Below are 15,000 nucleotides of genomic sequence, written 5' to 3' on the forward strand. Positions count from 1 at the left end.
TTGTCAATGGTTTCTAAACGGGGGTGGGGTGGGGGTGTGGTTCCCAGATAGCTCAGTTGATAGAGCACTCGCTTCACACGTAAAGGGACCGAGATCGAACCCGGGTACAGTTGAGATTTTTTCTGATCCCGACTACAAATGATAAAGGTCTTGAAAAGGGAATAATGTCGACCTACATCAAATGCTTAAAGATACTTTTTAACGATCTACTACAATTCGAGTTAAAATAAGATATACATTAGAAAAAGGAAAAAGAAGAAAAGGAAAGAAAAGCTGGAGCTTTTGAAGTTTTTATTATAGCGCAAAATCCACTTATCTTGCTGAAAGCGCCTTTCAATTGATCCCAAGCCAACAGCAACAATTAACATGTGGGAAAGCACATGACATGACGCCTATTAGGAGACATTACAATTTTTTTTTTCCGACACTGATAACGACCAGGTACCTACTCATTTTACACCTGAGTACGGTGAGAGAAGAATGTGAGTAAAGACCCCTCTATTATCCAAGGACGGAACAATGCGTCGTTCAGAGCAGGTCAGGTCTCGAACCCTGGGCCTCCCGATCCAAGGACGAGAGTCATTCCATCAAGACCACATAGTCCCTCATCATCAAGTCCATCCTACCGGAATATATTTATAAGTCTGACGCAACAACTCGCATATTTTGTGGGTGTGTCATAGATCATTGTTGTTCAATATTTGTAACCCAACGTCTCAAAACGGTGTTATGTCGGGATGGACCAGATGTTAAAAAAGTCAACGTATAGCTAAACTGGTCAAAAATATGAAACGTTGGTATTTAGCTCAGTACAATATGATATTCATTCTCCTCTATAAGGCAAATAAACTCAACTTAAGACTTAGTCTGATCTTTCTGGCTACAAATTGCATTTTCAGCATCTTAATCATCCCGACATAATACCGTTTTGAGACGAGGGGTCACATTTTTGGACGACATCTGTTGTTATTGGCAACTCCGTATTCGATTTAACACAATGGGACATTGTTTTTCTGGGTTTTTTTTTAAATTAAAAAAAAAGGTGGTTATTGCTTACATATCTTGGGGTTGAGAAGTAAGAGAGATGAGGAAGGTTGTGGCTATGTGGTCTAGTGGTATGACACTCGCTTTCGGATCGGAAGATCCTGGGTTCGAGCCTCGCGCTCGGCGCATACTTGAGTCCTTGGAAAAGGCTCTTTACTCACATTCTCTCACCGTACTCAGGTGTAAAATGAGTGCCTGGTCGTTAACAGCGTTGTCTTTGTTCGAAACATTGAAATATCGCCTAACAGGCGTCATGTCCATTCCTACATGTTAAATGTTGCTGTTGTCCAGAGACCCATTGTAAAGCGCTTTGAGCACATTTAGTGGATTTATTTTTTAAGGTAGTAGAAAATATGAAATTAGAGACATATTACCCTTTTGAAACAGCGGCCGGTCACATATTCATTTGACATTTTTTGTTCAATGTTTCAAAGTTCACAGCTGTCTGTTGTATTGGCAGGCAGCTTTGTGATTGTTTTATTTAACGCTGTGGACATTGTTTTTTTTAGGATATTATTCTACATCTCTTGGGGTAGAGGGCAAAGATAGATGATGTGGTTGTGGGTGTATGCGTGTGTGTATGTGCGTGTTTGTGTGTGTGTGTGTGTTTCAGATTTTTGACCAGTTTAACTAAAATTTGACTTTCTAGCATCTGGTCAATCCCGACATAATACCGTTTTGAGACGTTGGGTCACATATTTAATTGTCACCGGTTTTTTTTTTTTTTTTTGGTTTTGTTTATTCAATGTTTATAAAGATTCACAGCTGTTGTTTCTCGCCAGTCAGTTCAATATTTGTTTAAACACTGGGGACATTTTTGTTGTGTTTGTTTTGTTGTTTTTCATTCATTTCTTGGGGAAAGAGATGAGGGCTCGTTAAGGCTGTGGTGGATAAGAGGTAGGGTGGGGGGGGGGGATAGATAAAGGGTTAGAGATAAGAAAACATTAAGAGTACACACAGATTAAATTTGGGGGTGGGGGTGGGGGGGGGGGTGAATTGAATTTTGTTTGAGGGAGAAATGATGAGGAAGGAGGCGGGGTGGTTTAAAAAAAAAAGAAAAAGAAAAGGGCGGGGGGGGGGGGGGGGGGTGGAAGGGAATGAAGGGGGATGAAGCGGGTTAGCGTGTTTGTTATTTCGGCTGAAAGTAGCAAAAATCGATAGAAGATACATATTGGCCTTTGGCAAGTTTTTGCCAGATATTTGTCACATACCCTGTCAATTTGGTGTCATGCCGGAGGATAGGGAATTGTTTTTAAGGTAGAAAAAAATAAGTAATAAGAAGTCTGATTTGTTTGTAGTTTAAGAAACAAAATTCACAATTTTCGAGAAAGCAATTTAACTAACCAAATTTTAATTAAATTTAGCTGAAAATTGAATTTTAAGTGTTGGGTTTACCCCGACATAATACCACTTTGGGGCGATTGGTAACATTTTTCAACAAAATCAGGGGACACGAGTCACACACACACACACACACACACACACACACACACAAACACGCCCACACACACGGTGTCTCCACACTAAATTGATTTTTGTCTATCGATTTTTTTTTGCGGAATTTGGGGGAAATGTTTGTTTTTGGCCGTTTAAAAAAAAGTTTGATTCCAAGCGGAAATAGGAAGGGAGGACAGGGTGATGGATCTCATGCGAATAGGTAATTGGTTTGCTAGAAAAAAATATATTTTCTTAAAATCTTTAATACCGTTTCTGAACAACAGCTGTAGGATGAAAATTGTCACATTCGTTGTAATACAAACAGCATTTTTCTCACCTCATATTTGTATTACAAATCGCAAAATTTGAATAAATATATTGGTTATAAATAGAATGAAGTTCACGTCACTCGGGTCTTAGTTATTGTTTTTTTTTTGGGTTTTTTTTTTTTTTAAATTTTTTTTATTGTCCACGTTCATGAGTAATTCTCAGTTAAATGTATTATCCAGACAATAGAAGTTCAAGGTTACAATGAGTATGGCTTGGCTAATAAGCTCACAACATTGCCATCCGGAAGTATAACGGACCAACACACAAAACTATGTGTAACCTTGAACGCTTATAGTCTGGTTAATACAGTTTAATGAGAATTACCTAAAAACGCGAATGGCAAAAAAAAAAAAAAAAAGACTATAACAAAGACCTGAGTGACGTCAACTTCGTACTATTTATACTTCCGGATGGCGATGTTGTGAGATTCTTAGCCAAGTGCGTACTATCTATAGAAGGATCGAAGTTGACATCCCTCAGCCCTTTGTTATTATTTTTAGACAGACTCTTAGTGATTAGTTCTCTCTAAATTACATCAATCAGACTATAATAAACGTTAAAGGTTAATAGTACACTATACCTATTACCAAATGTTACTTTACCACATTATATTTACGTATATTATGTTTATGTATGTATCACTGTCTCCATTTTCTACGTCTGTACAAAACTTTCCTTTTGGATGAATAAAGTACATTATTATTATCATTATTATTATCATTATTATTATAAAAATAGTTTCACGTCTTAGTTTACTGACTTTGGCTGGCGGATGATGTGAGTATTTTACCTACGATTACTAGAACTAAAAAATTGTGAAAGCGCTTTGAGTGCCTACGTTTAGTGGATATTGCGCTATATTATAAAAGCTTATTTTTTGTTCTTTACAAACAATATTTATTTTGATTTGAAGTGAGACACGATCTCTGAGATACAGAAGTCAGTGTCATACTACATAATAGACCAAAATGTGAAAAAATTAGACATCTCCCAACAAAATTTATCAATTTGATAATTTGAAAAAATAAAAATGTGACCCAACGTCTCAAAACGGTATTATGTCGGGATGGACCAGATGCTAGAAAGTCAAATTTTAGTTAAACTTGTCAAAAATCATCTGAAACGTTGGTATTTAGCACAGTAAAATATGACATTCCTTCTCCTCTATAAAGCATAGAAACTCAACTTAAGCATGATATTTCTGACTACAAATTCAATTTTCATCATCTTAATCATCCCGACTTAATACCGTTTTGAGACAAATAATCAGACATCTCCCCAACAGAATTAACAAGTTGATAATTTGGAAAAAATAAAAATGGCGTTATTCGAATGTCTTCGTTCTGTTTTAACTGTTTATGTTGTTTGATGCAAGCGAGGGTTAAAATAAAAAAGCCCCAAAAAAATAAAACCCCAATAAAGTAAAGAAGTCGAGGTGCACTTATTTGCAGGTCTGATAACTCAATTCCTTATGCGCTCATTGTTGTAATGGAAATCTGAAAAACAAAAAAAAACAACCCACAAAAAATGACGCGAAATATTGTTCATTACAACAGTGTTAAATTAGGCCTGTAAGTGGGTTCGGATGTCAGACCTGCATATAATATGAGTGTAATAATATTGTTTTCCAAACATATGGCAGCATTTTTCTGACAGAAAATCTATCTGTCAAGATTTGTCTCGTGCGGCTATGTGGTCGAGAGGATCGAAAGGTCCTGGGTTCGAGCATCGCTCGGCGCATAGTAGCGTCCTTGGAAAAGGCTCTTTACTCACATTATCTCACCGTACTCAGGTATAAAATGAGTACATGGCCGTTAACAGCGTTGTCTCTGTCAGAGAAAAAAAATTCTAATATCGCCTAACAGGCGTCGTGTGTTGTTCTACTTGTTACGTGTTACAGTTGGTCAGGGACCCTTTGTAAATAAAGCGCTTCGAGCAAAATTTAGTGGATATTGCGCTATATAAAACCTCGTTTTTTTAAACCAAACATATGGTAGAATAGTTCTGACAGAAAATTTGTCAATATCTATACAGGTTTTTTTTTTTTTGTTGCTTTTATTGATACAAAAGATAACGATTTTTCCCAAAGTGAACATTTTCAATGAGTTTTTTTCAAGGAGCGGTTTACATTTGAACTCAACCAAGCGATATTTGACATGGGATTATGATTAATTCACAGAATATGTCAACATAACAATCAACCAATGAGCTATAAATAGAAATTAATTGATCTTTTCCTTGTCGTGTTGCATGCAGTAATGTGACGCACTTAATGAACCTTCCAAATGGAAATTGTCTGTTTTAAAATGAACCTTCCAAATGGAAATTGTCTGTTTTAAAATGAACCTTCCAAATGGAAATTGTCTGTTTTAAAACGAACCTTCCAAATGGAAATTGTCTGTTTTAAAATGAACTTTCCAAATGGAAATTGTCTGTTTTAAAATGAACCTTCCAAATGGAAATTGTCTGTTTTAAAATCAACCTTCCAAATGGAAATTGTCTGTTTTAAAATCAACCTTCCAAATGGAAATTGTCTGTTTTAAAATGAACCTTCCAAATGGAAATTGTCTGTTTTAAAATGAACCTTCCAAATGGAAATTGTCTGTTTTAAAATGAACCTTCCAAATGGAAATTGTCTGTTTTAAAATCAACCTTCCAAATGGAAATTGTCTCTTTTAAAATCAACCTTCCAAATGGAAATTGTCTGTTTTAAAATGAACCTTCCAAATGGAAATTGTCTGTTTTAAAATGAACCTTCCAAATGGAAATTGTCTGTTTTAGAAACTGCGTTGTTGGCGACGTGTATACCGATAGATATGCAGGTCTAACAGCCTAACCCAGTTTTGGGCCTAGTTTAACTTCGTTGTAATGGACAATATTTTGTGGTCATTTTTTGAGATTTTCATTACAGCAATGAGCCCATAAAGAATTGTGTGTTGGTCCGTTATGCTTCCGGATGGCAATGTTGTGAGCTTCTTAGCCAAGCGCATGCTATCTATATTTCTTCCAATGGTACACGTTTTACGCTGTGAACTCTCGCTTGCATCACACAACACATTCATTGAACACAGACCTGTGTTTTACCATTTAGTTTTACTTTATTTGTGACAGAATAGAATACAACAATGAGGCCATAACCATTTAGGTTATCAGAACTGATAATTTAAAAAAAATAATTCCGCCTTCCGCCACGGGATCATTAGATCATTAGAACCGTCGCCTAGTTATTCCATAAAGGAATATAGATAATCCATCAATCAAGATGTCTGAAGTCAACAGGAATCAACCCTGTTTGTCCAAAATGAGCATATTTGGGATTTATAATTTTGCCCAAAGGGATAAAAGCAAACCCAAAGTTCCTGATGCAGGTCTAGAACCCGGGGGAGGCCTTACGAATGCTCCTCATCGTTTTAGCATTTCTTTCAATGTGTATTCTCACCGTGGACCTTTTGTAAGGCGTTTATTTATTCAATTTGTCATCATATAGAAGCATTTTTAAAACTCTAGAGAAAATCTTGATAGATTTGTGAAAGCTTAAAATCAGTGTTTTGATTCTCGGCCGCCATTTTGATTTGTGAAGTATTGAATGGTAGTGCAAAGCAGTTCGGAGGATTTTTTGTTCTTAGTTAGCTAAAGGTACTAGGTTGTATTCTTTTCTTAGGATTAGTTCAGGGAATATTTGGGTTATTTCCCTTAGCACGAGGAGCTTTCGGAAGGCCTCCCACCTTCGGTGTCAGAGTGAGTGCAACGCTCTCAACCACTCGGCCACTTCGGCCACCCAATTTACGACAAATATATTATGAATGATATATAATATTATTTATATTATGTCCATGTAGACTGAAAACAAACGAGGACTATTATAGTATGTCGAGACAGAAAGTAAAACATCACCTAATAACAAGAACATCCTTTCATGACACGCTTCGCACCCGTGCACAATGGTGCATTAATGAAAGAATCGTGTTCGCTCAAAGAATGTTCATTTCTCTGATACAATGGGGCTGCCAATGTTTGCGTAACAAAAGATACAACACAATGACAATGCAATGAATGGACGGACGTGTACCGGATAATCGCAACTCCGGGAAGTTTAAAAGCAGAGCTGCCTACTACTTGAAATTTCAAAAAAAAAATATTCGTACTAGGATTCAATAGTCTGATGTCACGTCCGTCCAGCAACGAGCAGCTTGGTTCTAAAGAAAGAAAATCGGTATTTTTTATTCTTCATGCTGGCTCGAACTTTTTCACATGTCATGTGATCACAATGTATAAAATTCAAAACACATGATCAGATTTATATTTTTTTTCTCCTCTGGATTCATTTTTATGCTTGTCAGAAGAGCGTCCGCCATTGTTCCGATAGTTTTGCGCCAGTTACTAAGTTACTCTGCGTCATTACGATGGAAGTGACGTCACGACTGTTGAATTGTATTTCTAAGTGTTCAAAGAAAAATCGACTTTAAATTAAATAGCTTCAGGAATAAATAATCATTTTCCCTCAGCCTGATTAAAAAATGCCTCTAAACTGCTGAATATTATAGGTTCTGAGGAACTAAACTTTACTATTCAATAGATAGTATGCGCTTGGCTAAGAAGCTCATAACATTGCCATCCGGAAGTTTATCGGACCAACACACAAAACTATGTGTAACCATGAACTTTTATAGTCTGGTTAATACAGTTTAGTGAGAATCACTCACAAACGCGGATGGCAAAATACAATAACAAAGGCTTGAGTAACGTCATCTTCATTCTATCTATACGATTTGTTGAGCAGAATCAAAGAGGGGAATGCACTCTGTGACTGGAGGCAAAAAAAATCGTATTTCTACGAAATCTTCGTAACGCTAGACAGATCTGTAAAAGTGATTGATACGAAGCAGACAGAAGCCGTGGATTGTAAAATAAGAAATAAACAAAAGTGAATAATAGCTTTAAAAAGAAAAGAAAAAAAAAAGAACAAAATACCAAACACAGAACGGGAACGTTTCGGGTTCAAAACCAAGATATTATTACTTACTGAAAGCAATTACTGAATATTTCTAGGCCGTCAATTTAGTTTTGTTTAAAAGCAATGTATTTATGTTTTTTGTTTTTTTTTTGTTTTTTTTTTTGGGGGGGGGGGGGGGGGGGGTTTGTGTGTGTGTTTTTGATTGGAGAAGAGGAAAAAAATCAGACTATAAACGTTAAAGGCTACACATAATTTAATGTGTTGGCACACGGTCTATGTGGCTGTCGGGTGTCGTGAGTATTTTACCTAAACGCATAATCAATAGAACATTCAGTTTCATACAGAATTGTATTGATCCGATAAAGTCTAATTCAAATAAATAGAATTTCAATTTACGACAAATCACAACACTTTTACTTTTAATTTTGAATGGATTTCTGGTAATGAAAAGGTGAAAAATACGTCCTCAACATCTTACAATGAACATAATATGGCTGATTATTATAATAATCTTTCATGTGAGCTCAAAAAATTGCTTGATTGTACAATCATTAATTTCTTTCTTTTTTAACCCTCTCCTTACCACCTACAACAAAATCGTCACATTTGTTACGATACAATAGACATTTTTCCTTATTCATATTTATGTTGTACATCGCAAACTATGAAGAATGATCTTTGTTTAATTAATAAGAACATAACGTTGTTTTGTAGAGAGATTGTTTGAGTTTAAAATATCAATTATTTTGCTGGGTAAGCCTGTCATTTTTGGGAAAATACTGAAAATGATCGGTATGGAGAGAGTTAAAAGTAAAATTGGTCAAGGTCTTGAAATTCACACCTCCGTGTATCAACTTTTCTCATACCCCGCTTAAATGGAAGCATTTGGTTACCGTTAATATGATATATAGATATTCTTATGTGGCCAAAGGTCGATGCAATTTGCCGGATCATCCAGCCATCGACCTAAAGGTTCTCTTATATTATTATTATATTTTTGTTCCCTTATTCATCCGGGTTCCATTGAGTATAACCGCCAGCGTCGCTATTGTTTTATAACATAGCCTATACAAAAAGAAAACCAAATAATATATTATTCAATTCAGTGCAAAAATCAAGCGCTCATTAGCCCATTATAACGTGTTTGAAAAGGATTTTTTGACGTCATGTTCGAATGAATATTTATGACGTGTTTCGCAAATGACGCTATTGAGCGTATGTATCTATATTGTGTTCAGTATTGAAATGAATGGAGCTAATTAGAATTATTATGTATCATTAATTATATTCCCATTTTGAACTCCGGCGAAAGGTGTATGTATATGTGAATGGTAACTATGGTTACAGAGACATAGGCGGACAAATCAAATACTTTTTTTTAGCTTGGGCGACCGAAGAATTTCTGCAATGATAGAATTTATGAAGGACAACAGACAAAGCCGAAAGGACTCTGCTGACCCGATGACGTCTTCGCCAAACAAGAGGCTTCGATCAAGGGGAAGGTCACGGGGAACATGGAGAAGAATTAAAGAAGCTGATATACAGAAAAGTGATACGGCATGTGGCGAGATTAAAAAAAAAAAGTTTGCTCAGGATAGAGAAGGATGGAAACTGTTTGTCTGTGGACTATACCCTAACCCAGGATGAAAAAGGCAATGATGATGATGATGATGATGATGATGATGATGATGATGATGATGATGATGATGATGATGATGAACGATGATATTGTCTAGTCATGATGTGCGGGTGAGTGTCCCTATAGCTCAGTTGGTAGAGCACTCGTTTCATATGCAAGGAAACGGGAGAAATCGAGATTTAAACAAAAAAAAAAAAAAAAAACTGACCCCCACCCTCCTCTTTTCACCCAGCAGTGAATGAGCAGCTGGGTCTGCTGGGAAAAAAATGACAATATTCTAAGAGTTATGGTTGCAGTTTTTTCCTCTGTTCTATTTATAGAGGGAAAGTTTGTTTATTTACTATTGTATTTATACTTTTTCAATTATATTTTGGTTTGTCGTGGTTTATCATCATTAATTGGACCTTCTAGGTTAATGTCTGATATATTTTAACAATTGGTTTAAAAAACCCTTTGAATTGAAAAGAATTGTAAATTCGAAATGAAAAGAAGATGAAGAAGCCAAAGGATATTACTGATGACCAAAGAAATTGTTTAATTCAATAGACTAGTAATAATATCCATCTATCAAATTTCAGCGACACGATAACAACAATAAATGTATCAACAACAAAGCTCAGGCTCTCACTAAGAAGATGATGTCACCTTGCAATAAAATCTGCAATTTTTATGAAAAGAAAATGAAGAAGCCGAAGGATATTAGATATATGACAAAAAATGTTTACTTCAATAGTAATAATATCTCGACGGTCTATCAAATTTCAACCACACGATAACAAACAATAAATTTAACAACAACAAAGCTCAGGCTAAGAAGATGATGTCACCTTGCAATAAAATCTGCAATTTTCATGAAAAGAAGATAACGAGGCTGAAGGAATGTGCTTCGTCCCCAAAACGATAAAAATGAAGATGAAGAGGCAAATGAAATGGAAAACCAAGTGGAGCACAAGAATTGTGACTTGTCTGTGGTTATTTTTGGAAACACAAATTCAATTTCATCCCGAAAAAATGATCATTTTGTTGGGAGTTTTTCCCCGTGCACTGTGAGCTGAACACTTTGATTTGGAGTTTGATGATGTTGTTGTTGTTTCCAGATTATAAATATAAATTTCCAGTCGATTTGATATTAGCTTGAGATCAGTTGTCCAGACATTATAGCAATGAGCGCTTTACGGACGGTTGGGTGGAATAATAAGATAAGGGCGGATGGAGGGATTGATGGATGGATGGATGGATGGATGGATGGATGGATGGATGGATGGATGGATGGATGGATAAATGGATGGGTGGATGGATGGAGAAATTGATGGATGGATGGATGATGAATGAATGGATGAATGGCTAGATGGGGTGTATGGACAGGTGGATGGGTGAATGGATTGATGGGTGGGTGGATGGATGGATGGGTGAATGGATGGATGGATAGATGGATGGGTCGATGGATGGATGGGTGGGTGGATGGATGGAAGGATGAATAAAAAGGAAAAAAGAGATATGGATAGATGAAGGGATGGATGAAGGGATGGACAGATATTTGGAAGAAGGATGGAGGAAGGATGAAGTGACGGGTGATGGACAAATAAATAGATGAACGAATGAAAGAATGGATAGAATGTACAGAGAGACGGTTGGATAAACGGATGGATAGATTGAATGGATAGGAATTTGGTCATTGAAGGTATCGGTATATAAAATAATTTAATTATTGTATATAAATTGAATTGTCAAGTCCCCATAGAATTGAACTAATCATCAATTCATTAGATAATGACGTATTCATTGATAAGGTTGTGCATGCTTTTTGAACTATTTCGTATTTTCATTCTCTTTCTTCCTCTTGTTTCTCCTACTCCTCCTCATCCTTCTCATCCAATTTCTTATCTGCTTCCTCTTCTTCTTCTTCTTCTTCTTCTTCTTCTTCTTCTTCTTCTTCTTCTTCTTCTTCTTCTTCTTCTTCTTCTTCTTCTCCTCCTCCTCCTTCTTCTTTACACTACTCCTCCTCCTCTGCATGTTTTTTTTGGTCTCCCTGTTTGGCAACTCAGCATCCGACGTGTAGTTCAGAGGTTCGAATCCATTCTGTTGCTGATTGTTCAACGTTTCACACCAAAACCTCCAGCTCCATTGGCCTCATAGCTTTGAAATTTTACTTTATATTATCCCTCCAGTGTTACTATATACAGTACAAAAAATATTGCGCTTAAACAAGGACAAAAGTCATAATATGCATTCTTTCATCAACAATTAACTGTATTGGAAGATACAAAAAATAGACAGCTTATGGAAGTGAAGATAACCACGCCCCTCGGACAGTCGTCCAAATGTAAACAACCTTCTTCTCCTCCTACTCCTCCTCCTTCTCCCTCTTCCTCTTCTTCTTCTACTATCTATGTATGCGCTTGGCTTAGAAGCGCACATGTTGTGAGCTTCTTAGCCAAGCGCATACTATCTGTAGATAGTGTGCACTTGGCTAAGAAGCTCATAACATTTCCATCCGGAATTTTAACGGACCAACACACAAGACTATGTGTAACCTTAAACGTTTATAGTCTGGTAAATACAATTTAGTCAGAATTACTCATAAACGCGGATGGCCAAAAAAAAAAAAAAAACAATAACAAAGACACGAGTGACGTCATCTCCATTACTATCTATAAAAGTTAACGATGACTACGCACGCTTTGACTCTATGACATAATAAGCTCGGCTAAATGACGTCATTTGAATATGTACATACGTAGTATTAATTTATCCATCTATCTATGACGTAGGTTTAGAGTTTGGACGATAATAATAACAACGGTGATACTAACGATAATGTGAATAATAATGACGATGATAATAATAATATATCGAATGAGCGTTCACAATGGAATGGAAAGGTGAACTGAATGGTAGAGAGAGAGAGAGAGAGAGAGCGAGTGGGTGAGGGAAGGGTCCTAATCATGTGATTATGGGCCTTAATTAGGACGAGAGATTGGCACTCAGGGCGGGCTCTCTTCTCATCGTTCTTCCTCACTATTCCCTCATTATATTCTATTCGTCCCTTTGTCTCATTCATACTTTCTGTCCATATAGGTTGGACTATACGTGTCTGTATTGTGGTCTGTTTATCTTAGCAGTCTACACTTGTCTGTCATACTTTCTGTCTATCTTAGCAGTCTACACTTGTTTGTCATACTTTCTGTCTATCTTAGCAGTCTACACTTGTCTGTCATACTTTCTGTCTATCTTAGCAGTCTACACTTGTCTGTCATACTTTCTGTCTATCTTAGCTGTCTACACTTGTCTGTCATACTTTCTGTCTATCTTAGCAGTCTACACTTGTCTGTCATACTTTCTGTCTATCTTAGCTGTCTACACTTGTTTGTCATACTTTCTGTTTATCTTAGCAGTCTACACTTGTCTGTCATACTTTCTGTCTATCTTAACGGTCTACACTTGTTTGGGCATACTTTCTGTCTATCTTAGCAGTCTACACTTGTCTGTCATACTTTCTGTCTATATCATAAGTCTACACTTGCTTGTCATACTTTTTGTCTATATCATAAGTCTACACTTGTTTGTCATACTTTCTGTCTATATCATAAGTCTACACTTGCTTGTCATACTTTCTGTCTATATCATAAGTCTACACTTGTTTGTCATACTTTTTGTCTATATCACAAGTCTACACTTGCTTGTCATACTTTCTGTCTATATCATAAGTCTACACTTGTTTGTCATACTTTTTGTCTATATCACAAGTCTACACTTGCTTGTCATACTTTTTGTCTATATCATAAGTCTACACTTGTCTGTCATACTTTCTGTCTATATCATAAGTCTACACTTGTTTGTCATACTTTCTGTCTATATCATAAGTCTACACTTGTCTGTCATACTTTCTGTCTATATCATAGGTCTACACTTGTCTGTCATACTTTCTGTCTATATCATAGGTCTACACTTGTCTGTCATACTTTCTGTCTATCTTAGCTGTCTACAAATGTTTGTAATACTTTCTGTCTGTATCATAAATATACATTTGTTTGCCATATGTTCTGTCCATCTTAGTTGTCTACACTTGTCTTCATACTTTCTGTCTATATCATGTCTACACTTGTCTGTCATACGTTCTGTTTATAGCATAAGTCTACACTTGCTTGTCATAGTTTCTGTCTATCTCAGTGGTCTACATTTGTTTGTCATATGTTCTGTCCATCTTAGTTGTCTACACTTGTCTGTCATACTTTCTGTCTATATCATAAGTCTACACTTGCTTGTCATACTTTCTGTCTATATCACAAGTCTACACTTGCTTGTCATACTTTCTGTCTATATCATAGGTCTACACTTGTCTGTCATACTTTCTGTCTATATCATAAGTCTACACTTGTCTGTCATACTTTCTGTCTATATCATAAATCTACTCTTGTCTGTCATACTTTCTGTCTATATCATAAGTCTACACTTGTCTGTCATACTTTCTGTCTATATCATAAGTCTACACTTGTCTGTCATACTTTCTGTCTATATCATAAGTCTACACTTGCTTGTCATACTTTCTGTCTATATCATAAGTCTACACTTGCTTGTCATACTTTCTGTCTATATCATAAGTCTACACTTGTCTGTCATACTTTCTGTCTATATCATAAGTCTACACTTGCTTGTCATACTTTCTGTCTATATCATAAGTCTACACTTGTCTGTCATACTTTCTGTCTATATCATAAGTCTACACTTGTTTGTCATACTTTCTGTCTATCTTAGTTGTCTACACTTGTCTGTCATACATTCTGTCTATAGCATAAGTCTACACTTGTTTGCCATACTAAGAATAAAGATAAGAGCCGCTCGACCTACCCATACCAAGCACCTGGCGTCCTCTACCGTTCTTTAAAAAAAATTTCGAGCTTGGTATTTATTGGTAGGTCTAGCTGATCTTCTCTTTATTCTTAGTATTTTGTCAGTGCCTGACGTCTTTATCCGGAAGACGGCAGAGGACGGCGGTCTCTGGAGTCAGTCTCCGGTGTGGGTTAGCCCTAAGTCATCCCGACCGTTTTGAGACGGTGGGTCGTATCTTTAATTCACCGATATATGTTTCGTAGATACGATCCTTTGTCATAAAGAAACTCAAGAAACTCCACTCTCCACCAGATGCACGGGCATCCCATAGGTTACTCACCCCAAATTACACAGTTAGATGGATGGACATTGAATGGGGGCATAATGACCACTCGGAAACTGAGGTGATATTATATTACATGTATCTATTGAGGGGGACATTTATGGTCAATGACCACCACCGTCTGAATGCGGTCAATTGACAGTTCATTCCATATATCATAAAAGTTGGTGAAGGTACTGATGTGACCTAGAAGTGTCGATTTTTTTTAAACACCATCAGATTCCTAAACCAGAGCTGCTTGCGATGAAGGCTTTATTACTGGGGTCTGGGTGTTCACTTTACTATAAATGTAGAGATATTAACTCTCTCAACCCTAACACCGACTATATCCGTAGTATACCCGGGGTTACTTCTACCCCATGTCTATTTATTACATTTTTCTGAGACAAATTATAGCCGTAGTGTCAAAGCTGATGTTTTTAG

At 36.5% G+C, this 15,000-nt stretch overlaps 1 protein-coding gene across 1 annotated transcript in view; it reads right to left on the reverse strand.

Moving 5' to 3' along the window:
- Positions 1 to 15,000, reverse strand: part of LOC144980306 (uncharacterized) — a gene marked incomplete at its 5' end in the record, with an annotated part of 234,081 nt that overhangs the window by 65,500 nt on the left and 153,581 nt on the right. The window lies entirely within an intron of this gene.

The sequence above is a fragment of the Berghia stephanieae genome, chromosome 9, assembly GCF_034508935.2.
Source record: "Berghia stephanieae isolate SIO BIC M18660-M18661 chromosome 9, UCSD_Bste_1.3, whole genome shotgun sequence".
Lineage (NCBI taxonomy): Eukaryota > Metazoa > Mollusca > Gastropoda > Nudibranchia > Aeolidiidae > Berghia > Berghia stephanieae.